Source organism: Vulpes lagopus, chromosome 7 (assembly GCF_018345385.1).
Source record: "Vulpes lagopus strain Blue_001 chromosome 7, ASM1834538v1, whole genome shotgun sequence".
In the NCBI taxonomy this organism is placed as follows: Eukaryota; Metazoa; Chordata; class Mammalia; order Carnivora; family Canidae; genus Vulpes; species Vulpes lagopus.
This window is the reverse complement of record NC_054830.1, coordinates 130,448,438-130,475,371: the sequence shown is the minus strand read 5'-3', so window position 1 is coordinate 130,475,371 and position 26,934 is coordinate 130,448,438. Positions and strand designations below refer to the sequence as shown.

Genomic DNA, 26,934 nt, shown 5'->3' with positions numbered 1-26,934 from the left:
AGACATGGCCAACATGCACATGAGAAAATGGTCTGCATCACTTGCCATCAGGGATATACAAATCAAAACCACAATGAGATACCACCTCACACCAGTGAGAATGGGGAAAATTAACAAGGCAGCAAACCACAAATGTTGGAGAGGATGCGGAGAAAAGGGAACCCTCTTGTGCTGTTGGTGGGAATGTGAACTGGTGCAGCCACTCTGGAAAACTGTGTGGAGGTTCCTCAAAGTGTTAAAAATAGACCTGCCCTACGACCCAGCAATTGCACTGTTGGGTTTTACGCCAAAGATTCAGATGCAATGAAATGCCGGGACACCTGCACCCCGATGTTTCTAGCAGCAGCAATGTCCACAATAGCCAAACTGTGGAAGGAGCCATGGTGTCCATCGAAAGATGAATGGATAAAGAAAATGTGATTTATGTATACAATGGAATATTACTCAACCATTAGAAAAGACAAATACCCACCATTTGCTTCAACATGGATGGAACTGGAGGGTATTATGCTGAGGGCAGTAAGTCAATCGGAGAAGGACAAACAGTGTATGTTCTCATTCATTTGGGGAATATAAATCATAGTAAAAGGTAATATAAAGGAAGGGAAAAGAAATGTGTGGGAAATATCAGGAAGGGAGACAGAACATAAAGACTCCTAACTCTGGGAAATGAACTAGGGGTGGTGGAAGGGGAGGAGGGCGGGGGGTGGGGGTGAATGGGTGACGGGCCCTGAGGGGGACACTTGACGGGATGAGTACTGGGTGTTATTCTGTATGTTGGCAAATTGAACACCAATAAAAATTAATTTATTAAAAAAAGAATTAATAAAGAACACAATAACAAACACAAACTCATTGAAAATAATACATTAATATTAGGGAACTTTAACACACCACTTAAGTCAATGGACAGCTCATCTAAGCAGGAAACCAACAAGAAAACAATGGTTTGAATGACACACTGGACCACATGGACTTAACTGATATATACAGAGCATTTCATCTTAGAGCAGAAGAACACATTCTTTTCCAGTGCACATGGGACATTCTCCAGAATAGATCACATACCATGTCACAAAACAGCCCTTAACAAGTGAAAAAGACTGAGATCATACCATGCATCTTTTCCGACCACATTACTATGAAACTTGAAGTCAACCACAAGAAAAAATTTGGGAAGACTACAATACATGGAGGGTAAATAACAAGCTACTAAACAGTAAATGGGTCCACCAGGAAATCCAAGAGGAAATTAAAAAGTACATGGAAACAACAAAAATAAAAATGTAATGGTCCAATATTTTTGGGATGCAGGAAAAGCAGTCCTAAGAGAGAATTATATAGCAATACAAACCTACTTTAAGAAGAAAGAAGAATCTCAAATAACAACCTAACCTTACACCTTAGGAAGCTAAAAGAAAGAACAATATATGAAGCCTAAAGCCAGCAGATGAAGGAAACTAGTAAATATTAGCAGAAATAAATGATATAGAATTTTTTTTAAAAAAAAACAAGATAAGAGTAACCAAGAGCTGGTTCTTTGGAAAAAGTAATAAAATTAATAAATCCCTAGCCAGACTAATCAAAAAGAGAAAGGACCCACATAAATAAAATCATGAAAGAAAAAGGAGAACTCACAACCAACACCACAGAAATACAAACAACTACTAAAGAATATTGTGAAATGTAGATGCCAAGAAATTGGACAACGTGGAAGAAATGGATAAATTCCTAAAAACATATAAACCACCAAAACTACACAGGTAGAAACAGAAAACTCAAATAGACTGATAACTAACAAAGAAACTGAATCAGAAATAAAAAATCTCCAGGACCAGATGGCACAGGTGAATTCTACCAAACATTTAAAGAGGAGAATACCTATTCTTCTTAAAGTCTTCCAAAAAATAAAAAAAGAAAATCAAAACTGGAGGCATCATAATTCCATACTTCAAGTTAGATTACAAAGCTGTAGTAATCAAAACAGCATGGTATTGCCACAAAAATAGACACACGGACCAGTGGAACAGAGTAGAAAACCCAGAAATGGACCCATAAGTATATCTTCAACAAAGTAAGAATATCCAATGGAAGAAAGACAGTCTACGCAGGGGATCCCTGGGTGGCGCAGCGGTTTGGCGTCTGCCTTTGGCCCAGGGCGCAATCCTGGAGACCTGGGATCGAATCCCACATCAGGCTCCCGGTGCATGGAGCCTGCTTCTCCCTCTGCCTGTGTCTCTGCCTCTCTCTCTCTCTCTCTCTCTCTCTCTGTGACTATCATAAATAAAAATTAAAAGAAAAAGGAAGAAAGACAGGCTACACAACCAATGGTGTTGGGATAACTGGACAGCAACATGAAAAATTAAGAAATTGGACAGCTTACTTATACCATACACAAAGATAAACTCAAAATGGATGAAAGACCTAAATTTGAGACAGGAAACCATTAAAATCCTAGAGGAGAACACAGGCGGTAACCTCTTCAACACTGGCCATAGCAACTTCTTACTAGATAGGTCTCCTGAGACAAGGAAAACAAAAGCAAAAATAAACTATTGGGACTTCATCAAAACAAAAAGCTCTGCACAGCAAAGGAAACAACAAATCTAAAAGGCAAACTTTGTAATGGGAGGAGATATTTACAAATGCCATATCTGATAAAGGGCTACTATCTGTATCTATAAAGAATTTATCGAATTCAACACCCAAAAAACAAATAATCTAGTTTAAAAATGGGCATAAGACATGCATAGACATTTTTCCAAAGAAGACACAGTTGGCTAACAGATACATGAGAAGATGCTCAACAGCACTCATCATCAGGGAAATACAAATCAAAACTACAATGACATAGCACCTCACACCTATCAGAAAGGTTAAAATTAACAACACAAGAAACAACTGGTGTTGGCAAGTATGTTTGAAGAAAGAAGAACCTTCTTGTGCTCTTGGTGGGAATGCAAAATGGTTCAGGCACTCTGGAAAACAGTATGGAGGTTCCTCAAAAACTTAAAAATAGGACTACCCTATGATCCAGCAATTGCACTAGTAGGTACTTACCAAAAAAAAAAAAAACCCACAAAATTACTAACTCAAAAGGATACATGCACCCTGATATTTATAGCAGAAGCATCAATAATAGCCATATTATGGAAATGGCCCAAGTGTTTATCGAAAGATGAATTGATAGAGAAGATGTGGTTATAGAGGTGCCTGGGTGGCTCAGTCAGTTAAACAGCTGACTTTTGATTTTGGCTCAGGTCAGGATATCAGAGTTGTGACATGGAGGAGCCTTGCTGAGTGGGGAGCCTGCTTATGCTTCTTTCTCTGTCTCCAGATTGGGACTTTCTGAAAGCAAGACTGAACCACAATGAATTCACTCCAAGAAGAAACATTCTACCCACAGTTCAGCAACAAGCTCCAGGTCACAAAGCCATACTACCGGAGGAGGACCTACCCGTGTACCAGCTGAAGCCACGTGAAGGCCCCATAACTGCCAAAGTCTGCCTTCAAACCAGGTGCCACTCGGGCCATCTGGACACAAGGCCGGTAGGAGAAATCCTGAGGCTTATGAAAAGTGCCATGCAGAAATTTGCTTTATTGACGATATAAAGTCACGACAACTAGACCCATCCCAGAGATTCGAAATCACCTGCTATGTCACGTGAAGCCCCTGTCCCACCTGTGCCAAGAAACTGGTTGGTTTGTCAAAGATCACCCCCACATCAGCCTGAGGCTCTTTGCTTCCCGCCTGTACTTCCACTGGCGCCTGAAGCATAAGGGGGTGCTGAGGCATCTGCAGACATCCAGGATCCCCATGGCCATCATGAGCCACCTGGAGTTTGAGGACTGCTGGGAGAAGTTTGTGGGCCACGAGGGCAGGCCTTTCCAGCCCTGATACAAGCTGAAGCAATACAGTGAAAGCATAGGCCTTTGGCTCCAGAGGATCCTCCAGCCCCTGAACAGTTTAGAGAATGACTTTGGAAATTTGAGACTTTAATGATCCTCAGGCCCCCCAACCCCGTTCCTGAAGCATCTCAACACTTCATAAACTGCTGCCTCTGGGAAGCAGGTTGTGAGCTCTACAAACACATCTGACTCTTTCCTTTCCTCCTTCATTTATTTCCTTTTATAAATGTTTCCTTTTATAAGTTTCCTTTTATAAAAGTGTTTCCTTTTATATATTTTTATAATTGAGAAAATAAAGAGAATGTGTAAGTTTGTAGAAGTTGGGTTACTTTCTAAAAGGGAAATCAGGACTTTCCCTCAATAAAAAAAAAAAAGGAAAGAAAAATAAAAAGATTCTCTGTGCCCTCCTCCCCCACTCACCTGCTCACTCACTCTCTAAAATAAATAAATCTTTTTAAAAATATAAAAACCATTAAAAAAGATGTGAGATACACACACACACACACACACACACACACACACACACACACACACGATGGAATATTATTCAGCCAGAAAATGGAATGAAATCTTGCCATTTGCAACAACGTAGATAAGGCAAAAAACTATTATGCTAGGTGAAACAAGTCAGCCAAAGATAAATACTGTATGATTTCATTCATATGTAGAATTTAAAAAAATGAACATGGGGAGAAAAAGAGAAAGGAGACAAACTCTTAACTACATAGAACAATTTTAACTACAGAGAATAATCTGATGGTTACCAGAGGGGAGATGGGTGGGGAGATGGGGAAATACATATGGGGATTAAGGAAGGCACTTGTAATGAGTACCAGGTGTTGTAAATGTTGAATCACTAAATTGTACACCTGAAACTAATATTACACTGTATGTTAACTGAAATTGGAATAAAAACTTTTTTAAATTAATTAACAACGTGGGGAAAAAATGGGCAGCTATTTCCACATCTTGGTTCCACTTTTAGCAATATTATAAAGGGAAAGTGTTTTTTTAACTTAATTAGCCAACATATAGTACATCATTAGTTTCAGATGTAGTGTTCAATAATTTATCTGTTGCATGTAACACCCAGTGCTCATCATATCATGTGCCCTTCTTAATGTCCATCACCCAATTACCCTATACCCCCACCACCCCTCCAGCAACTCTCAGTTTGTTTCCTATAGTTAAGAGTCTCTCATGGTTTTTCTCCCTCTCTGATGATTTCCCATTCAGTTTTCACTCCCTAACCCTATGATCCTCTATGCTGTTTCTTATATTCCACATATGGGTGAAACCATATAATTGACTTTCTCTAATTGACTTACTTAGCTCAACATAATACCTTCCAGTTCCATTTACATCATTGCAAATGGTAAGTATTCATCCTTTCTGAATAATTCTTCCTCTTTATCCATTCATCTGTCCATGGACATCTGGGATCTTCCCCAAATTTGATTATTGTGGACATTGCTGCTGTGAACATTGGGGTGCAGGTGCCCCTTCAGATCACTACATTTGTGTCTTTGGGGTAAATACCCAGTAGTGCAATTGCTGGGTCATAGGGTAGCTCTATTTTTAACTTCTTCAGGAAACTCCACACTGTTTTCCAGAGTGGCTGTACCAGTTCACATTCCCACCAACAGTGCAAGAGGGTTCCCCCTTCTCCACATCCTCACTAACATTTGTTGCTTCCTATCATTAATTTTAGCCATTCTGACTGGTGTAGGGTGGCATCTCATTGTATTTTGATTTGTATTTCTCTGATGCCAAGTGATGTGGAGCATACTTTCATGTGTCTGTCAGCCATTTGTAGGTCTTCTTTGGAGAAATGTCTATTCATGTCTTCTGCCCATTTCTTGACTGGATTCTTTGTTTTGGGGGTGTTGAGTTTAATAAGTTCTTTATAAATCTTGGATTCTAGCCCTTTATCTGATATGTCATTTGCAAATGTCTTCTCCCATTCTTTGGGTTATCTTTTAGTTTTGTTGACTGTTTCATTTACTGTGCATTAGATTTTTTATCTTTAATTTTTTTATTATTCATGAGAGACACAGAGAGAGAGGCAGAGACATAGGCAGTGAGAGAAGCAGGCTCCTCACAGGGAGCCTGATGTGGAACTCAATCCCAGGATCCTGGGATCCCAGGATCATGCCCTGAGCCGAAGGCAGACACTCAACTGCTGAGCCACCCAGACATCCCAACATTTTTATCTTGATGAAGCCTCAATAGTTCATTTTTGCTTTTTGTTTCCCTTGTCTTTGGAGACGTGTCCCTCAAGAAGCTGTTGTGGCCTTGGTTGAAGAGGTTACTGTCTATGTTCTCCTCTAGGATTTGATGGATTCCTGTCTCACATTTAGGTCTTTCATCCATTTTGAGTTTATCTTTGAGTATGATGTAAAAAAAGGGTCCAGTTTCATTCTTATACATGTGGATGTCCAATTTTCCCAGCACAATTTGTTGAAGAGACTGTCCTTTTTTCACTGGATGTTCTTTCCTGTTTTGTCAAAGATGAGTTGACCATAGAGTTGAAGGTCCATTTCTGGGTTCTCTATTCTGTTCCATTGATCAATGTGTCTGCTTTTTGTGCCAGTATCATACTGTCTTGGTGGCTAATGCTTTGTAATACAGCTTGAATTCCAGAATTGTGATGCCTCCAGAAATGTGATTCCAGAACTGTGATGCCTCAACATTTGCTATTCAGATTCTTTTCTGGTTCCATAAAAATTTTAGAATTATTTGTTCCAGTTCTGTGAAAAATGTTGATGGTATTTTGATAAGGATTGTATTGAATGTGTAGATTGCTCAAGGTAGCATAGACATTTTAACAATATTTATTCTTCCAATCCATGAGCATGAAATGTTCTTCCATTTCTTTGTATTTTCTTCATTTCAGTTTTTAGAGTATTGGGCCTTTACCTCTTTTCTTATAAGGGTTTATTCCTAGGAATCTTATGATTTTTGATACAACTATAAATGGGATTGACTCTTTAATTTCTCTTTCTTCAGTCTCATTGTCAGTGTAGAGAAATGCCACTGATTTCTGTGCACCGATTTTATATCCTGTCACGTTGCTGAATTGCTGTATAAATTCTAGCAATTTTGGAGTGGAGCCTTTTGTGTTTTCCACGTAAAGTATCATGACATGTGTGAAGAGTGAGAGTTTGACTTCTTTGCTAATTTGAATTCCTTTTATTTATTTTTGTTGTCTGATTGCTGAAGCTAGGACTTCTGGTAGTATGTTGAACGAAAGTGGTGAGAGTGGGCATCTCTGTTGTGTTCCTGACCTTAGGGAGAAAGCTCTCAGTTTTGCCCCATTGAAAATGATATTCACTAAGGGAAAATTTCTTTATCTTCCTAATAAAGAAACCATTTCTTTCCTTTGCAAAATGGAGCCTTTGGTTCATAACTTGAGAACTCAATGAGGCAGCAGTGACTGCAAGCTCAACACTTGGCTTAGGCACTGTTTTGTTTCCACATCGTTGGACGTACCCTATGCAAGGGCTGCAGGTCTGGGGCACCATTTTCTGTGGATCAGATAGGACTCCAAATTCCAGATGGGGCATTGCACGGCCCAAGAAGTCAAGAACAAACAAAGGCAGTCCAACAGCTATTTGGGACAGAAAAGACACTGCAGGACCACAAGAGTGATGCATACTTTAGAATGGACTATTGGGATCCTCCCTCCCAAGAAGTCATTCTCTCCAGGAAGACAGAAAGCTGAGAAGCTGGCATGGAGAAGAGAAAGCTGGTGCTAGCTCCAAGACTGTCACTGAGTTTCCAGACTCCAGGTTGGAAATCTCCAAGCTGATGCTTAGGGGCAATGGGAATTTGGGGGGGGTGGACACAGAGGTGAATGGTGTCAGAAGATCTACAATAAAAGGTAAAAGCTCTTCAAAGCTTCCAGAAGAAATAGTTAGGACTAGGCACCATGCAACACAGCCTCCCCTAATGTGCTACAGACATTAGAATCCATTCTCTTTTTGGCTCCCTAAGCTTATTAGTAATAATAAAAATTAATGCATTTTTGTGTCTGTTTCCTGTGATGGCCGCGGTGGTAGCCGTTGGCTCAAAAGAGTCAGTGATTTTTGCCTTGTTTATCCTGCTTGATCCCCCTACCCCCGTTTTACTTTGTCAGTAGAGCACAGTTATGGGTCCCAAGAAGAAGAAGCAGCTGAAGCCGTGGTGCTGGTATTGTAATAGAGATTTTGATGACGAGAAGATTCTTATACAGCACCAAAAAAGCAAAACATTTTAAATGCCATATATGTCATAAGAAGTTGTACACAGGACCTGGTTTAGCTATTCATTGCTTGCAGGTGCATAAAGAGACAATAGATGCTGTACCAAATGCAATTCCTGGGAGAACTGACGTAGAATTGGAAATATATGGTATGGAAGGTATTCCAGAAAAAGACATGGATGAAAGAAGATGACTTCTTGAAGAGAAAACACAAGAGAGTCAAAAAAAAAAAAAAAAAGAAGCAACAAAATGAGTCTGATGAATACGATGATGACTCTGCAGCGTCAACTTCATTTCAGCCACAGCCTGTTCAGCCTCAACAAGGTTATATCCCCCCGATGGTGCAACCAGGACTGCCACCAGTTCCAGGAACACCAGGAATGCCTCCAGGCATACCTCCATTAATGCCAGGTGTTCCTCCTCTGATGCCAGGAATGCTACCAGTTATGCCAGGCATGCCACCTGGATTGCATCATCAGAGAAAATACACCCAGTCACTTTGCAGTGAAAACATAATGATACCAATGGGTGGAATGATGCCACCTGGACCAGGAATACCACCTCTGATGCCTGGTATGCCACCAGGTATGCCCCCTCCTGTTCCCCGTCCTGGGATTCCTCCAATGACTCAAGCACAGGCTGTTTCAGTGCCAGGCATTCTTAATAGACCACCTGCACCGACAGCACCAGTTCCTGCTCCACAGCCTCCAGTTATGAAGCCTCTTTTCCCCAGTGCTGGACAGGTTCAGACAGCTGTCCAAGGACCTGTTGGTACAGATTTCAAGCCCTTAAATAGTATCCCTGCAACAACTACAGAACCCCCAAAGCCTACATTCCCTGCTTATACAGTCTACAGCTTCAACTACTAGTACAACAAATAGCACTGCAGCTAAACCAGCGGCTTCAATAACAAGCCTGCTACACTTACGACAACCAGTGTAACCAGTCAGTTGACCCATCCAGATGAAGATATATCACTGGAAGAGAGAAGGGCACAGTTACCTAAATATCAACGTAACCTTCCTCGACCAGGACAGGCTCCTATTTGGTAATCCACCAGTTGGACCTATTGGAGGTATGATGCCACCACAGCCAGGCATCCCACAACAACAAGGAATGAGACCCCCAATGCCGCCTCATGGTCAGTATGGTGGTCATCATCAAGGCATGTCAGGTTACCTTCCTGGTGCTATGCCACCATATGGGCAGGGACCGTCAATGGTACCTCCTTACCAGGGTGGGCCTCCTCGACTTCTGATGGGAATGAGGCCTCCTGTAATGTCGCAAGGTGGCCGTTACTGATCTTACTTCATCCAACCTAATAGGTTTGGAGATTAAACCTTTTCTCAACTTGTGCTGTTTATATAGCCAAGCTTCCGTCAATAAGGCTTCATTGTGACTTTAACAAACATTATCTTCCCACATACCAGGAACTATTGGACATTTATTTTACATGGGAAAAATTATTTGGAATAATAAAGCAGGAACTTTCCCTGAAGTTGCAATTTATACTGTATGACTTCTTTTTCATGTTTCATCTAGGTTTTTAGAAGTGAAGTATAGTAAATTTGGTTCGTTATATTGTGAAGGTGCTGAAATTACATGAACATACCACCTTAATAAAGGCAAGTTCTGTAAGCTTACATTGCTATTTGTAAAATTATGCCTTCACAGCATTTCAGATGCTGTTGGACTTCATGTTCCCAACCTAGCTTGGTGAGGGCTGTAACTGTTTCCAAGACCTGTACATTGGAAGTCTGAATGTATAACAATATTTAATGTATTTAGAGTTCCTCATGTTGCAGGGTTTAAAAAATCTGACCCACCTCATGTGACTTTTCTGTACTGTTAAACTTCATTGTAATAAAATGAGAGAAAAGCTTATGCCTTTTTATTCATAACCCAGCTGTGGACCACTGCCTGAAAGTTTTGTACAGATGCATGCCACAGTAGATGTCCACATAATAAAATTCATAGTTACTGATACAGTTTTGATAAATCATTGGATTCTGTCTTTGAATTGTAGGTGTTCCTTAGCTCCATGTTTTAAACTGGACATTATATATAGAACTGTATGTTAGTGCTTAAGTTGACAGAAAAACTTAGGTATATATGAGTCATTATACAGTGGGTATGAAATCTTTATATTGTGTCACCATTCCACACCCTTGGTGTCACTACATTAGATGTCCTAGATACTTAAAATGTAAACCTTAGAATGTCCTCTTCCCTGCTGATAAAGCTTAGAGCCTAGTGTCAGACCCATTCATTTCCTTCTGATTATTTTTGAGACTGCAGTACTGCGTGGACCTCAGAAGCTTTTCAGGTGCAAACTTCTAGAAGCTTAGGTGCATGCAGTAATAGTTTCTTTGCTGTTAATGGGTTGGAATCTTTTCTAAGTATAATGCCAAATGATTTAAATGTGCCTCTGTTAGGATGGATAACAGATGGATTCAAAATTTTTTATTTTATTATGTTCCTGGAAATTACATTATTTCTTTAAGATGGCTACCTTCTTTTATTATAAAGCCTCAATGGTTTTCCTCTTAACCTTTTCATTCTTGGGAATTTGAATGTTACTGTGTCCTGTGAACAACTTTTTGGTAGAGGTGACACTGTTATTAGTCAATATATCTTGTGTTGCAAGTTTCCTACAATAATAGCGCTTGTTGACATTTTTTGGCATTCATTTTTTTTCAATCTATTTTTGCAGGGTAGTTCTATGGTTATCTATGATCAAATGACCTGCATGAAGTATAATTATTAATACAATGAACTCAAGTTGAGTTTTTCTCAACGTAAAGTTAAGACTTCTAAGAAAATGATGATAGTTCTTTATAACCTATATGTGAAGGTGTAGATATGACATGAAATAGGAGTTTTTGTCTTTGAAAAAAAATTTTAACCTTGTAGGAAAATACTGAAAACTGTTTTAATCATCATAAAGAGTGTATTTAAGCAACAAGTCATTCATTTAAACAAAACAAATATTTACAAAGCTGCATGCTGTTTTAAATCGGATATTTTGCTCCAGTGAAATGTTTTATAGCTCTCTTCTTGTGGTACCATTGAGGTTCAGAAAAATTCCATAGCTTGAAAAGGCAGCATCTGTGTATCACTAAGAACGCGTTTCCTTCTGCCAGCAGCTGAGGCCCATACCCTCTCCCTCACCAAACACCTGCTTACTAAGTAGTTTTGGAATTAACATAACACTCAGATTTGGCAGCACATTTATCAGACTGCCAAAGAAGAGCTTGTGTTGAAAATCTGTGAGTTAAAATGGCATGATTAAGTTTAGAATAATTAAATAGGAAATGTTTTCCGAAACCAAATGTCTCTCAGGCATTTAATGTACAGGCTTAATTAACAAAAAATTCAAACGGGTTAGTAATGTTTCAAAAATTAATGCAGAGCATTATTTACATTTAATGCAGTGATAACATATTTTATATCAAGGTTGCTTTCTGAAGTCTGAAGGGAGAAAATCTTACTGCTTTTAAATAAATTGTAGAACTTTACTTTTAACTAAAAATTAATCTAAAGTGTTATGCATGGCACTTAAAGCACACCGTCTCCTGTGTTGTGTTAGGTATATGGCTCAGATGGTGCCCATTTGGTATATTTAAAGTGTAATTTGTGCATGCATCAGCATAATTAAGCTTCTAGAAAATCCCTTTTACCTAACTGCTTTTAGGGTCCATAGTGTGGTTAAATCACGAGTGGAACAAATCATGTTGAAATAATTAACTCTTATTTTGAATTATTCTTCCCTTAAATAGTAGATGGAGTTGAGTTGAAGTAAATTTCCATCTGCCCTCACAGAAGACATCCTTTAGGACTTGCTATATTCAGGCAGGCATTGTGATTGCCATAATTTAGAAAGTTGTAAGATTAATGGGATTGCCAACTTTGGCTCTCCCTTACTCCATTTCTATATCACCTTTAAAAAAACAAAAACAGTGACAGCGTTTTGTCTGGCACTAGTTTCTATTGTGTGTAGATTTTACCTACTGTATGTATGACAGAACAAGACCAGCAAGTGAGGATCAACTTTTGAGTGGCTGCTGGAATTAATCATTTAATTTGAATACTTATATTTTTAGTAATAATTGCACACATTTACCATTAGGAATTGGGACAAGACTCCTAGTGTACTCCTATTCCACTGATAAAATTACATATTGAGCTTAAACTCAGCTTAATTGAACTTAGTTATTTGGGGGAAGATCCCCAACAAAAATAAGTATGGGTTCAGAGTAAAATTATAGCAAACAATAGTTTGTTTTTGTTTTTGTTTTTAAGAGCTGCTCTTTTTTCCTTTGCTTGCTTGATCATTGGGACTTTTTTTAAATGCATGTCTTTTAAATTAATTGGGTAATGTTTTCTAAAATTAAAATTTTCTTCTTCCTATAGCCCTGCCACAGGACAGGCTGAGGCTGAGTCTCAGTGTTGCCCTGTTCAATCTGAGACAAGTGGGATTTATTTTATTCCTTATAGGGGCTTTCACAGCTTTATGGCTGTTGGATATTTATGTCCCCAAACTTGCAGCAAGTTTGGTGAAGGCCCCTAAATTTAATTAAACTTAGGATTTTTATACTCTTTTGGCAGAGAAGTCTCTATATTAATATTCACGTTTGACTGTGGTGTTAATAAACATAAATAAAAAGTATTTGATATAATGTAATTTTATGTAATTTTTTTTGTGTTAACAGCCTCAGTAAAGCTGGTACTGCTATATCAATCTTTAGTAATTTGACAAAATTTAACATTCTTGATTTGGAGGCATGAAATGTTTTGTTCAACATTCACTTTTAGGAAAAAGTTACTAGACGTTTTCTCCTCAAACTATTAAATTTAACTTCATGGATAAGTTTGATCATTGGAAATACCACGGGATACTGAAATCTGCATTTTTAATCCCAAAATCATGCATTGAACATTAAAGTTGAAGGGTCATGTGGAAATGCTTGTGATTTTTTAATATGTTCAAACTTCACCACATTAGAGCTAATGTTAATGTAGAGCCCTTGTGAAGAGTGGGAAGGTGGTGTGTGGTATGTATGCATATACACTACACATTTTATAAGATAAAAGGATAATTAAAGGGCTTGGGAATTAATAGACCTGTCAGTATGGATAGACTACTAATTTTCAGGTAATCAAACTGAAATTGAATCGTAAATGTAAAGTCAATACATTGAACTGTGGTTTTGGAACAATCATTTTGAGGTTTATTTTCAGCCTTCCTGAATGATGTTTTAGGCAATATGCACACATGAAAAGTATCCACATATGATTCCAACTAAAATTTGCTTTTATCTGGTGAGAATTTTGTTTATGTGTGTATGTAGTGGGAAGTAAAGAAGGAAATGGAAGATAGGCCAAAACATAAACCTGGTTTACTTTTGTTCCCCACTGTGTTTAAGCAACACATCTGTTCTACCCAGATTGCATTTGCTTTTGAACAGTAACAACGTATAGGTACAGTGTTTAGCTAACCCAGGATTGTTTTCTATGTGGTTTTAATTCTTGGAAGCATAATGAAGAAATGTACATTAAATGAATTCCAAATTTTCACCTGTACAATTAGAACATATGATTTTCTCTGTAACTGAATCATGGAAAAAAGATCTTAGTATTTGAAAAAATTTTGTCACAGCAAAAGAATACATTTATAACCTGTGTGGCTATTACATCTTCTAAGTCTCCTTAATTGGAGATGTTTTCTATTGCATCTACCATCCCCCAATATAGTGAGATATTCAAGAGTGAGGCTGCTTGTCTTAATTCTAATAATTAGAATTGAAAATATTGAAATAGGGTGAAATAATTGAAATAGGTTGAAATAATTGAAATAGGCTTACATACATACTTGAATACTGGGAGTTGGAGGGATTTTCTAAGGGTGGCATAATTTGTTAATTTTCTTGACCTCTGAAGTAGTATGATTTTGAGAATTACATGACTTTCAGGTGTCTGTCACTTCCACTGGAAAACTTCGTAAATGAAAGGAAATGTTGAACTAGCTACCTTACAGAGATAACATTTTGTTTTGAGTAAATGGATACTTGTATTTGTTAGGGGATAAAAAAAATATTTAAAATATAAAAATTTGTATAAATCAGGTATGTCTTTTTAAAGAGGCAATATTTTATCTCATATTAAGTAATCTTTGTATGTTATTCTAAAACAAAGTTGGTTTTCTCTTACTGTAACTTTTATGAAAAACTCTTGTAGAAGGAGGGATTCAATTATAAGACTATTCACTCTAAGGCAGTTTTGTAAGTAAACGCTTCCCCTAGTTACACTTCTGCTTTGCTGTCTCATGACTTGAATATTAGTAAAGGTTCTCCCCCCTCCCTTTTTTTCTTTTTACCCTTTCTCAGTATTTTGTTTTCTGTCATCTGAATCATTTTAATAAATGATTTTTTGTTTTTCTAGCATAGAAATCCTTTAACTTCTGTGTGATATTTCTTGGCAAAATTGAGAAGCAGTTACTTTAATGATGTACATAGTGGTTATCCGTAATTTTGTGATTAATGTTGAATTTTCAGAACAATACTTTTAATAAAATATCTTGCTGTCCATGTGTCCATCCCCTATCATGGGATGTAAATCAAACGAATGTTTAGGAAATGGGGGGATACAGGACTTCAGTTTGAGCTCCCTAATACTTGATATATCTCCCAACTTTTCCCCAGTGTCTTCATGTTAATACTTGGCGTTTTTGTTGAGATATAGTAAGTTTGAAAGTAGCATTTTAAAAAAAGATTTCTTTAATAAAGATCAGAAGAGAAAAAAATAATAAAATAAAATAAAAGTTAACACTCTTTGAGTACTTACTAAATACCAATGACTGTTCCGTCACTATATGAGTCTTACCTCATTTAGGCCTCTCAACAGCTTTATTTATCATCCTCTCTTTATAGATGAAGAAACCAAGAACAGTAAGGCCAAGAATTTTGCTCAAAATAGCTTGACTAAAAAAAAAAAAAAAAAAAAAAAAAATAGCTTGACTAGAAAGTGGATTAGCCTGGCTTTAAATTCTGGCTGTAGGGAGGCCTGCTGGCTCAGTGATTGAGCTTCTGCCTTTAGCTCAGGGATCCCCGGGGTCCTGGGATCAAGCTTATGCCTTTAGCCCCGGATCCCCGGGGTCCTGGGATCAAGTCCTGCATCGGGCTCCCCAAAGGGAGCCTGCTTCTCCCTCTGCCTGTGTCTCTGGCTTTCTCTGTGTGTCTCTCATGAATAAATAAATAAAATCTTAAAAAAATAATTCTGGCTGTAGAAGATCATGCACTTAACCAGTCAGCCTGGCTGTAAGCCAGTCCTCAAGTGAGGGTGGGAATTTAGACACAGCAAGATTGGCCATGAGTTGATAAGTGTGGGATCTGGGAGATAGATTCATGAGGGTACCTTGCATTATTTTCTCTACTAAAGTGAATCTTTGAATTTTTTCCATAATATAAAGTTCTTAGGCACCTGGTTGACTGTGGGTAGAGGATGCCACTCTTTGTCTCAGAGTTGTGGTCCAAGCCCAAGAAGGGTGTGGAGCTTACTTAAAAAAAAAAAGTCACAATATAAACTTCAAAATAAAAGTCCCAATGCCGGAGGTCCACCAGAGACGCCTATATTAGTGAATCAGGTGTCACCAGTGGCCAGCACCCTACCTCCCCCGCCGACCCACCACCGAATTCACAGCCCTCACCTGTCCTAACCCCGAGTAGCCAGTTAACGCCCACTGACTGTCTAAAGGGGAGCCAGGCAAACCAACTGGTAACCCAGGTTTCCAGCCAAGCCCAAAGTCCTTTGAGCCAAGCCAATATCCCCCACCAGAAACAAAGCATAAGACAACAAACCTAGAGGACAGGTTGCCCTGACCACCCCAAACATCCTATGTATTCCCCACCCACTGCCACCCCAACCCACTCACACAGGGAATGTTTAGCAGTTTCTTCTAACCAAACTTTGTTCCACTCTCCAAACTCCCGGGGGACCCAGGGCCCAAGCAACACCCTTTCCCCCACCATTGGACGATGGGTGCTAGCCCCAGGCTAGCAAACACCCTGACGTCATTCAGGTCAGAGCCCCACACACCACGTGAAGGCAAAGCTAGGGCCAGGTCACCAGTACCAGCAATACGGTGGCCAGACAGTGCTGCACCGGCCCCACAAGAAGAAAAACGTGGAACTGTGTCCTGGGACCCCCGGCCAGGCCCGAGGCACGGCCCGCAACCCCAGGATTCACCACGGAGCCTCGGGCACCCTTCGCTCATCCGTCTAATTCATTCCTTGAACTGCGCGCTGTTAAATCCCCCTCGGGTGACAGCCACCCCAGCCTCGCCCGAGTCCGCCAACAGCGGCCCCTCGGACTCCCCCACCCCACCCCCTCACGCCCCTCGCGGAGGACCGTGGGCGCCCGCATCCTTGCGTGCGCTTGGCGGGGCATCCGGGCTGCACTTTCCAGGATCCTTGGAGCGCCCAAGGACACGGCCACGCCCCCTAGACCACAGCCACCGGTGGCCCCTCCGCTGTTTCCTCAAAATAAGGCCGGGGCAGTCTCGCCAGCGAAGCCCTTTCTGCTGCTGCAAAGCCGACCCTCCCCAGAGCGCCACCCCCGCGCCCCCGGCGGCCTCCCGCACCCCCGCGCCCCCCGGCGGCCGCCCGCACCCCCGCGCCCCGCGCAGCATCCGCCGCTCTGCGGGACTGGGTTGGCGACTGGCGCTCGCGTTCCGCCGGGCGGAGCTTGGGCCTCCCGCTCGGTCCCACGCGCTGGCACTTTGCTTTGGAAACTGAGACTGGGAAGGGCATCCGGGCCTCGCCAAGGTCAGCCATGACAAGGCAGACCAAGGACGCAGAGCCTGCTCTCGAGCCACAGTTAGCGCCGGACCCGAACTCAGCTTCCGGGAGCCGGTCTGTCCCCGAGCACTCGGTTCCGAGAGTGGAGGTCGGGCCCCTCCCCAGCGCGCGGGGCGGGCGCCCCTCCGGGGCATCCCAGGGGAGAAGGGTAATGGCCGTGGGGCCGCCGAGGGCTAATTCCCCTCACATTTCTTCCCCTCCTGCTTCTCGCTGACCCGCGCACCACACTCCCAGCGGTGAGCTGCGGCCAGCCCACACGACAGCAGCCCAGCTGAAAGGACTGCGGCATCCTAGATGCCTAAATGTCCTGTCCTAACAGTGAAGGGCACAGCCTGCAGAGGCGGCTGTGGCTTGGGGAAGGGAGGACAAGCTCAGGCGGCCTCCAGGAGCTGAGGACCCGTGCGCCAAGCGGAGGCTGCACCCTGGCCACAGAGCGGGCTTGTGCTGGCCCAAGCATCGCTTCTCTGTCTAGAACTGAGAATGCTGACCCCTTCTGCCTGCTTCCGACCGAGCTTGCTGTTTGGATTTTCAGTATGTAATCGCTGGCAGTTTCTGCTTAGAGCTCTGTTTGGCCAACCTCTCTGAGAACTTCTTTCACAACAGCGATTTCCTTCCTAGGCTGTTTTTCTGTTGTTGTTTTGTTTTGTTTTGTTTTGTTTTTTTAACGCCCAGAGTTTTGTTTTGGGGTTACCATGAGGTTTGCATAAAATGTTTCCTTTTGCTGCTGATAGAAACTTATCTCTGTTTTGCTGCTACTGGTCACCACTGCCTCTGCCCCCCGGATCTGCCTCCTACACACGGTCCCTGGGGGCGCCCCCATATCTGGCAGGTGGGGTGCTGGGTTTCTTCCAGGAGACTTGTCCTGGATGCCTCAGGGACCCTGAGCAGGAGGCGCCCACACACCCCCTCTGCGGGCTGGAAGTCCCCGCCTGAGCTGTAACTGGCCAGGCTTGAGAACAGGACTTGGACAATAGCCAAACTGTGGAAGGAGCCTCGGTGTCCGTGGAAAGATGATGGATAAAGAAGATGTGGTCTATGTATACAATGGAATATTCCTCAGCCATTAGAAACGACAAATACCCACCATTTCCTTCGACGTGGATGGCACTGGAGGGTATTATGCTGAGTGAGATAAGTCAATCAGAGAAGGACAAACAGTATATGGTCTCATTCATTGGGGAATATAAATAATAGAGAAAGGGAATAGAAGGGAAGGGAGAAGAAATGGGTAGGAAATATCAGAAAGGGAGACAGAACATGAAGACTCCTGACTCTGGGAAATGAACTAGGGGTGGTGGAAAGGGAGGAGGGCGGGGGGTGGGGGTGAATGGGTGACGGGCACCTAGGGGGACACTTGACGGGATGAGCACTGGGTGTTATTCTGTATGTTGGTAAATTGAACACCAATAAAAAATTAATTTATTAAAAAAAAAAGAAAAAAGAAAACAGGACTTGGTGGGAGAGAGAAATGATGTATTCCCCGCCTCCTGCTTTTAAAGCTGTTTACTGAATTCTCAGTAAACCCGACTTGAAACTTTGCATTCCTGGCTCTGAAAGGCACCTGTAGAGCATGCAACCACAGGACATTGATGGGGGAACAACACCCGGTTGTGGTCAAGGCCTGGTGGCTTCGACGATGGGAAAACTTCCCAAGCTGGTTTAAACTCCTTAATGGGCGAATCACAGAGACAGCTGGGCATAGGAATGAATACCTTATGAACAAACGAGGGCAAGGGAACATTGTTTCTCCTACCAGTCTGGGAAACGTTATCAAAATAGATTACAGCCGTCATAAACAGCTAGATGGGAAATTAAAAATGAGATGCTCTCCTTGGATAAGGAAGATGTGGTATATATATATATATACAATGGAATATTACTCAGCCATCAGAAACAACGAATACTCACCATTTGCTTCAATGTGGATATAACTGGAGGGTATTATGCTGAGTGAAGTAAGTCAATTGCAGAAGGACAAACATTATATGGTCTCATTCATTTGGGGAATATAAAAAATAGTGAAAGGGATTATAGAGGAAAGGAGATAAAATGAGTGGGGAAAATCAGAGAAGCTGACAGAACATGAGAGACTTCTAACTCTGGGAAACAAACAAGGGGTAGTGGAAAGAGAGGTGGGCTGGGGGATGGGGTGACTGGGTGACCAGCACTGAACAGGGCACTTGATGGGATGAGCACTGGGTGTAATGCTATATGTTGGCAAATCAAACTCCAATAAAAAATTTAAAAAAATAAAAGAGATGCTCTCCTTGGGAGCCTTTTGGAACAAGGAATCAAAATTGTCTTTTTTCTAGCTATTCCTTTTATGGATTAATCCTTAAATAGGAAAAGGGGTAGTAGGGATCCCTGGGTGGTGCAGTGGTTTGGCGCCTGCCTTTGGCCCGGGGCGCGATCCTGGAAACCCAGGATCGAATCCCACATCAGGCTCCCGGTGCATGGAGCCTGCTTCTTCCTCCGCCTGCGTCTCTGCCTCTCTCTCTCTCTCTCTGTGACTATCATAAATAAATAAAAGTTAAAAAAAAAAAAAGAAAGAAAAGGGGTAGTAAGTTAAAGGATTACACAGAAACATTGGTTATCATAGCAAAGTTAAGAAAAATATGCAATTGTTTAAACACATTAATAAGATCCACATAATGGACTACAATGATGCAATTATAAAAATGATAGTGTGACTATTTTGTCATTGAAATGACTACAAACGTTGCTAAATTCACTGAAAATAGGGTTTAAATGTGTCACAGGCAGGGTTCTTCAGAGCAGACAATGTAGACAGCATGGGTGAGAGAAGCAATTAGGCATAAACATCTATGAAAGAAGCCACCAGATGTGGGCTTGGGCAGAGCGAAGAGTTAAACCATAATGCAGGCTCAACAAAACCTCCACCAGCGGACAGGGACTCCAGAAGGAGCATGACCCATCAGAGTTGACTAGCTCAACCCAAGCTGGCCAGATCCTTGTAGCCACACCTCTCCCAGGCACAGGAAGGGGCTGCCAGGGAAGGGCCTGACGCCAGAAGGCAGTTCTCTGCAGCTGAAGCCCATAGCCAAGGCTGTGCACTGAACAAACTCCTCACAGGTGAGCAGCAGTCCTTCCTTATAGGTAATGCATCTCTGTACATGCCACAACATCTGTATATGTATATATGATATATGCTTTCAGAAAACAAATTACACCTGTCTATGCCCATAGAAAAAAATCCGAAGGAAGATAAAACAGGGACTCCAGTAGGACAACTGCCAAAAAGTGAAGTGGCCTGCCTGTGATGGTTAGTGTTATGTGTCAATTTGGCCATGGTGATGTATTTTTGGAATGTGTTGGTGAGGTCTGGAGCTGATGGCTAAGAAAGAATTCTGGAAATGTCTTTGGTGCATTTATTAAAGCCCAGGGACAGGACCATCCGAAAGGACTTCCATATGCTAAAGAAAGGCCGTCAGGATACTGGAGGCCTGGCTATTGCCAAGTTAAGGTTTTTCCTTCTAGTAAGGCATTAAGACCATTGGGAGATTCCTGAGGAATGCTATTACTCTATCACAAGTCCTTGTCAATAGGTTGCAGGTTATAGAGAAATTCAAGCCCCACAGAACATTGCCAATGGCCATGAAATCCCCACCCCTGCCTCAGTTTCCCCATGCACATAATGGGATCTCTAGGAACTGTGGATATGTCCACAGTGGGAGAGCCCATTCCCTCAAGGCAGTGGGAGAATGACTTGAATGCAAACACAGTGGTGATACTGCAGGAGAAAGGGGTAAAGGTTTAGAAAGTGATGCCACAGTTCTGGATGGTAAGTCATGCAGGGGCTATTGGCTGGGCCCACACCAGATCCCAGATGGAGATTCGGGGTCCCAAGGCCCAGGTGCAGCTATGCAGGGCTTGGAGAGGAGGAAGCAAAGCACAATGTCAGGCTTGGAGGGGAGGGTGGCTATAGCTCCTCCTGAGATTCTGAGACCTTGAGCCTGAACACCTTCAGTCCTCCCCCTAGGACTTGCATCTCCCTGGTTTCACTCCTGGTGGGGTAACTAGGTAGGAGCCTTAGATGCAGGACCAAGAGCAGGATCAGGGCCTCAGGGAAGGGAGGAGATGAGAGGGTCCAGATGGAAATGTCTAGGAGGGCAAGTGGAGGGAGAAGAAAGTAAGTGGAAGAGATGAGGATGAGAAAGGAGTGGGGGGAGGGGCAGGAGCTATATTCCTGTCCTCTGGCTGGAGGTAGGAACATGCAGCCTATGGGTAGGGTCAGATACTGGAGCCCCAGCTAAGTGCCCTCTGCTCAGGGAATAAAGAGAGTCCATGAGCTTAGTGCTGGGCAGGGGCTGTCAACAGCAGTTGTTACCTGTACTCTCTGCCTCCTGGTCTCCTTGGTTAGAAAGCCTGCCTCCCACAGGCCTCTGGTTATAGAGAACCCCACCCCTTAGATCCTCCAGCCAGCAGGGGCTCAGGATCTCCAGTTTTCTGGGATGGGGAAGCTCAGCAAGCCTTCTGTGGTAGGCTAAAGATGGGTCCACAAATATGTCCACATCCTGAATCCCAGAACCTGAGAATATATTACCTTATATGGCAAAAGGGCTTTGGAGAAGTGATCAAGGTAAAGATTTTGGAGATGAGGAGACTGTCCTGGATTATCTGGGCCAGCTGCACGTCCTGGTGAGAGGGGAGGCAGGAGGAATCCATCCCAACTGAGGCAGTGTGATGGTGGAAGCACAGACTGGAGTGATGTGGAAAATGGAGAAGAGGACCACAGTCAAGGAATACAGCCAGCCACTAAAGGATGGAAAGGGCCTCAGACCCTCCAGGAGGAAACAGCCCTGCCAACACATGGACTTCAGCCCAGTAAAACTTGTAACTTCCAGAACTGTGAGATAATAAATGTGTGTTAAGCCACTAAGCTTGTGGCACTTTGTTGCAGTGGCAATAGGAAACTCACACATTCCCCCTGGGGGAGCAGGTAGTGGCCTGGATGCCACTACCTCTGATCTGCCCTAAGTCTCCCATCCCTGTCAGCCAGTTACTGCCCTCCTCTCTCCACTCAGACTCATCAGAGCTCCTGGCCTTGGCAAGCTAGCCAGGCCCTGCCTGCTGGTCCACAGCTGCCTTGTCAGTCGGACACCCTGCTAGACTTGAGAGGGGAATCAAAGAATGCATTCAATCTGCCATGAACCAGGGTCTCCTGATTAGGGATTTGATTTAAAGATGGATAAGACAGTGTTCAACTTCAAAACCTTAGAAACACCTTGGAATTTCCCTGTGGATAGCAAGAAGGAACATCTTGGCAAGGACAGGCCAATAATGAAGTATTAGAAGTATTTGATGTTCCAGAGGAGAGTAAGGCTGCAATGGAAGACCAGGGACAGAGTGGGGCAGTGTTCCTGGGAGTTTGTGCCCTCCTCTCCAGGATTACCCTCCAGGGTTGACTGATTTCATTCTGAGCAAGGAGCGCTGATAAGAGTCCCCTCAGGTCCACCTCCTGGAACTTCCACTGCTCTGCTTCCATGCTCTCTTCTGCCCTTAGAGCTGAGCCCAACCTCCTAGAACCCCTAATGCTAACTCCTGGATGCGGTGAGCACTAAATGGCCACCTCTACCCCAGACCCCAACTCCTTCCTGTCCTTGACTTCCTTTCTCCCCACAGAGCATGACTCCAAGGAGCCCACCAAGCCTCACCCCACCCCAGCTGTGACTGCATATGGCTCCCAGTGGGCATGCCCAAGGCAGCCTACCTTCATATTCCCCCTGCCCTGTTTGCACTCCCATTCTCCTTTTATCCTGCTCTTCCCATGTTCTTCTCTAGAAATTCTCCACTTTTCTCCATTTTCACTGTGTGTTGCTTTTTTTTTTTTAAAGATTATATTTATTTGAAAGAGAGTGCACATAAGCAGATGGAGGTCAGGAGAGGGAAAAGCAGGCTCCCTGCTCAGCAGTGAGCCCCATGCAGGGCTGATCCCAGGATCTCGGAATCATGACCTAAGCCCAAGGCAGACTGAGCCACCCAGGTACCCCTCACTATGCTTATAAACGAGTTGGCTCTGTGTGTTAATGAAAGGAGCATTGCTGTCCTGGGATGACCCTATTGGGGTCTTTGGGACCTTGGGACCTTCTGTGAGAGCACCTGGGGCTGGGAACTGGGCATTCACTCTAGCAGGGAAATTCCCCAACTACAGTTTTGTTAGTGCAGAGGTGGCACCCAGAAGAAGCGCCCCCTCTCCAGGGGGACCATACATATATACATGAACTCAGAACTGGCTTGCCCGATTGATGGTGCCTCGCCGAGTCCTGCCCAGGGTGGTGCTCCTTCTGGCAGCCAGGGCACTCCAGGTTGAGTGGGGGACCTGGGTGCCCTGCTAGCTGCCTTGCTTCCTTTTGCATCTCTCCAATTCCTCTCTTGTAATCCCCTTTACCCGCTCTGAGTCCCCTTCTATGGTCCCTTTAGTTTCATTCCAGCCTCTGCCTCTTCTGGCCCATCCTTAATTGCCAAATTCTCCCGTCTTGGGTTTCTCACCCCCAATGAAACAGATATGTCCCAATGTTTAAGGTGCAGGGAAGCTCCCTCAGAGAAGCAGTCCCTGTCCACCATGCCCCCTGGCCTGGTCAGGTCTGACTCATTTGGGATGCCAGTTGTCAGACTGCAGAGATCGCGGGGTATATGCCAGTGAGAGCTGAGAGAGGAGCCCTGGCCTGGGTGGCCAGGAGACCATCACTCTCCCTTAACCTTGAATGAGCCCACAGCCTGTTCCCAGTCTGATGTTCTTCTAAGGGCCTCACTCATTTCCAAGGGGCGGCCCATGGGGATCCTCTGAGAACGTTAGTATGGGAGTCGGAACCACCCCTTCCCGAGTCTCCTTCTCCTCTGCAGATGTGGACTTCAGGGGGAGTTCTTGGGCACCACCAGCCCTTTTCAGTTTAGGAATGAATGAGTGGTGACCTGTTTTTCCACCCAGCTCCTCTGATCAATGGCTACACTTCAAGTGGAGATAAATTGGAGGTGATAAATCTGGTTGGTGATGAGGAAAAACAGGCCCTCTCGCACATCACAGGAGGAAACACCTTTCGGTCTATTTTGGAAAATAATCACTAATTAAGACCACATACAAAAATATCATAATTGCAAAAAAATTTCTGGTGCTCCTCAATAGTGAGGGGGTACAGTACAGTTCATCTCTGCCATGGATTAGGACTTCAAGTTAGATTAGAATTGGTAGGATTGGGATCCCTGGGTGGCGCAGCGGTTTAGCGCCTGCCTTTGGCCCAGGGCGCGATCCTGGAGATCTGGGATCGAATCCCACGTCGGGCTCCCGGTGCATGGAGCCTGCTTCTCCCTCTGCCTGTGTCTCTGCCTCTCTCTCTCTCTCCCTGTGTGTGACTATCATAAATAAATAAAAATTAAAAAAAAAAAAAAGGATTGGTAGGATTAAGGCATGGAGGTTAGGGTTCTGGTGAGGACCCTAATGTTAGGATTGGAGTTAGGGCCTTAAATTTAAGATAAGGTTAGAGCTTGGTTTTGTACTTTAGGATTAAGTTGACTCTCAGGAGTAGGGTCTTAAAAGGAATGTGCTACGTTTCCATTAACTGGTTCATGCAGATCTCTCAGATGTGTTGAGGCACAGAATGGATACATTATAGCCCCATTTTTGTAAAACAAATGGTGAGCAACTTTTTCTGTGTGCCATTTATGTGTACACGTATACATTCATTTCAGAATGTTGTTAACATTGGATAAATGCAGGGGGAGAAGGGGATACAGGATTTTTTAAAAAGCTGCTTTATAAAGGAAGGTGCACCTACCTCTTTTGACTCCATTGACTTCACAGGGAAATATGCACTAGTCCCCAGACTTCCCTCCCTTGCCTGGTTCCTGTCTACCTTTCTAAATTCACTCACTTGTCTGTGGACACCTTGGTTTATAAGATATGGGATACAAATGATATCCTTCAGGAAAGAACAAGACCCTGCCTCTCATGCTACAACAGACAAAATAGAATACCATACAAAATGCAGCATCTCAGGTAGTAAATCTAAGGCCTCTCAGAGGGAATATCACCTACAGAAGCCAGAATGTTGTGTGTTTTCAGAAGATCATTCAGAAGTGGCAGCAGTAGGGACCCCTGCCTCAGGTCAGCACTTGCATCATCCAGGAGGCTGCCACTCCAGGAGCTCAGGAGCTCTCAAAGCTGTTCTAGACACTCCTCTTACACAAAAGCCATGTGAAATTTGGCATGTTCTCTGAATCATCCATTATAATGAGGGCCAGCCTATTGTGTATCTATTTGATCACTGCTAGAAGGACCAGGAGAATTCTGGACACAGCCAACTTTCCCAGACCCCTGGTGCTGCCATTCCCTGATGCTCAGCATCAGCTGTAGTAAGTAAAAAAAAAAAAAAAAATGCTAGGTTCCAACATTAAGCAGCAAGGGTCTGATTGTGCCTGTTACATATCTGTCATTCCACAGTGAATGATTCTAGTCCAAGACATGATTCTATGGGACCTCCTCCTCCTTAATACCCTTGAAATTCACTAGGGGATTTTTTTTCTCTACCTAACACTAGGCTCTCCTCTCAGCAGATCTGTCTCTATCCCAATCTAGAACAGTCTAGCCCTCCTCTGGCACTGGCTTCATAGAGCCCTCTATTCTGGTGTTGGTGATATATCTTGCCTCAGCCTTCCTCTTCACTTTCAGGACTTATCTCTGATTCAAATCTCAGGCACCTCGATCTCTTTTATCTTGAACTGTTGAAGGTCTGCCCTGTGGTTCTTACTATCCTAGAACAGGAAATTAGATTCAATAAAGCTAGCAATAGAGAAGATGAGTGGCTGGAAGTGGAACTGTGGGACCAGAAGACAAGGGAAATTTGGGAGGGACAGAGGCAAGAGAGGAGGAGGGTGTGTGGAGGACAGCAGACCAACATCTGTCCTAAACCTGGCCCACATACTGATCTGAGCACCTGTAGAGGAACTGATGGTGTTACTGAAGAGAGGCTTTATGATGCTCTAGACATAAATGTAGATGCTTCCATGACATGACACAGAGAGTAGATCTGGAAGGAAGAAGCGATGCTTCCTCTGGGCTCTTACATGGAGGCTGGCACCATTGTTAGCACCTCAAGGAATGAGAAGTAGAGAAGCATCTGGGCCAGCACCTCAGCCAACACACGATCATTCCCATGACAGCCAAGGGAAATGGGAGGATTTTCTAAGGGGTGTAGGGGCTATAGATGTGGCCAGCAGAGGGGGGAAGAAATCATAAAGGATAAAATCTATCAAACACAAAGATAAGTCAGATACTACAGTTAGCACTTTAAAGGACTATTGTATTTAAGTATCAAAATGACCCTACATGGAATGTAATATTGCTCTACAAGCACAGAGTATAACCTAGACGCTTAGATTTGAGGGTCAGCTCATATGCATGAGTCATGATGTCACTGTCCTCAAGTTTGCTCTGGATCTTAGCTCCATCATCTGTAAAAGACAAAAATAATAGTGACTACATGAGAAATAAAATGGGTAATAATGGCAAATGACTTGACATCATGGAGGACTTATGTAAACATCGTAACTCTCACTTATGATTATCCCCACTTTATCTATTAGCAAACATGATTAGTAACTTATCCAATACAGGAGTCCACATTTGAATAACAGACTGTGACACCAGAACACAAAATATTATCCATGAGAAAGTATCTGCCCAAAGACTCAAAACTTATAGTGTCTTCAGACAGCCATGCCCTAATATCATGGTGGCAAGGGGATTTATGTATCAACCTAAAAACTTTATAACTATCCATGTGATCTTTCAAAAGTAAGTGCTAAAAACGTCACTGAAGATATAAAATAATTGAGAGAACTTACTCCCTTACACCCTCACTAAAGGAACTGTTGAAGAATAATTTCAGCAAAAACAAAGATGAACCTAGA

The 26,934-nt window shown here is 42.9% G+C and overlaps 2 pseudogenes; both read left to right on the top strand.

Annotated features, from left to right (window-relative positions):
- The first annotated feature begins 3,370 nt into the window (after nucleotides 1–3,370).
- LOC121494370 lies at nucleotides 3,371–4,000 on the top strand (annotated as a pseudogene).
- Nucleotides 4,001–8,059: 4,059 nt separating this feature from the next.
- Nucleotides 8,060–9,714, top strand: LOC121495684 (annotated as a pseudogene).
- The last annotated feature ends 17,220 nt before the right edge of the window (nucleotides 9,715–26,934 follow it).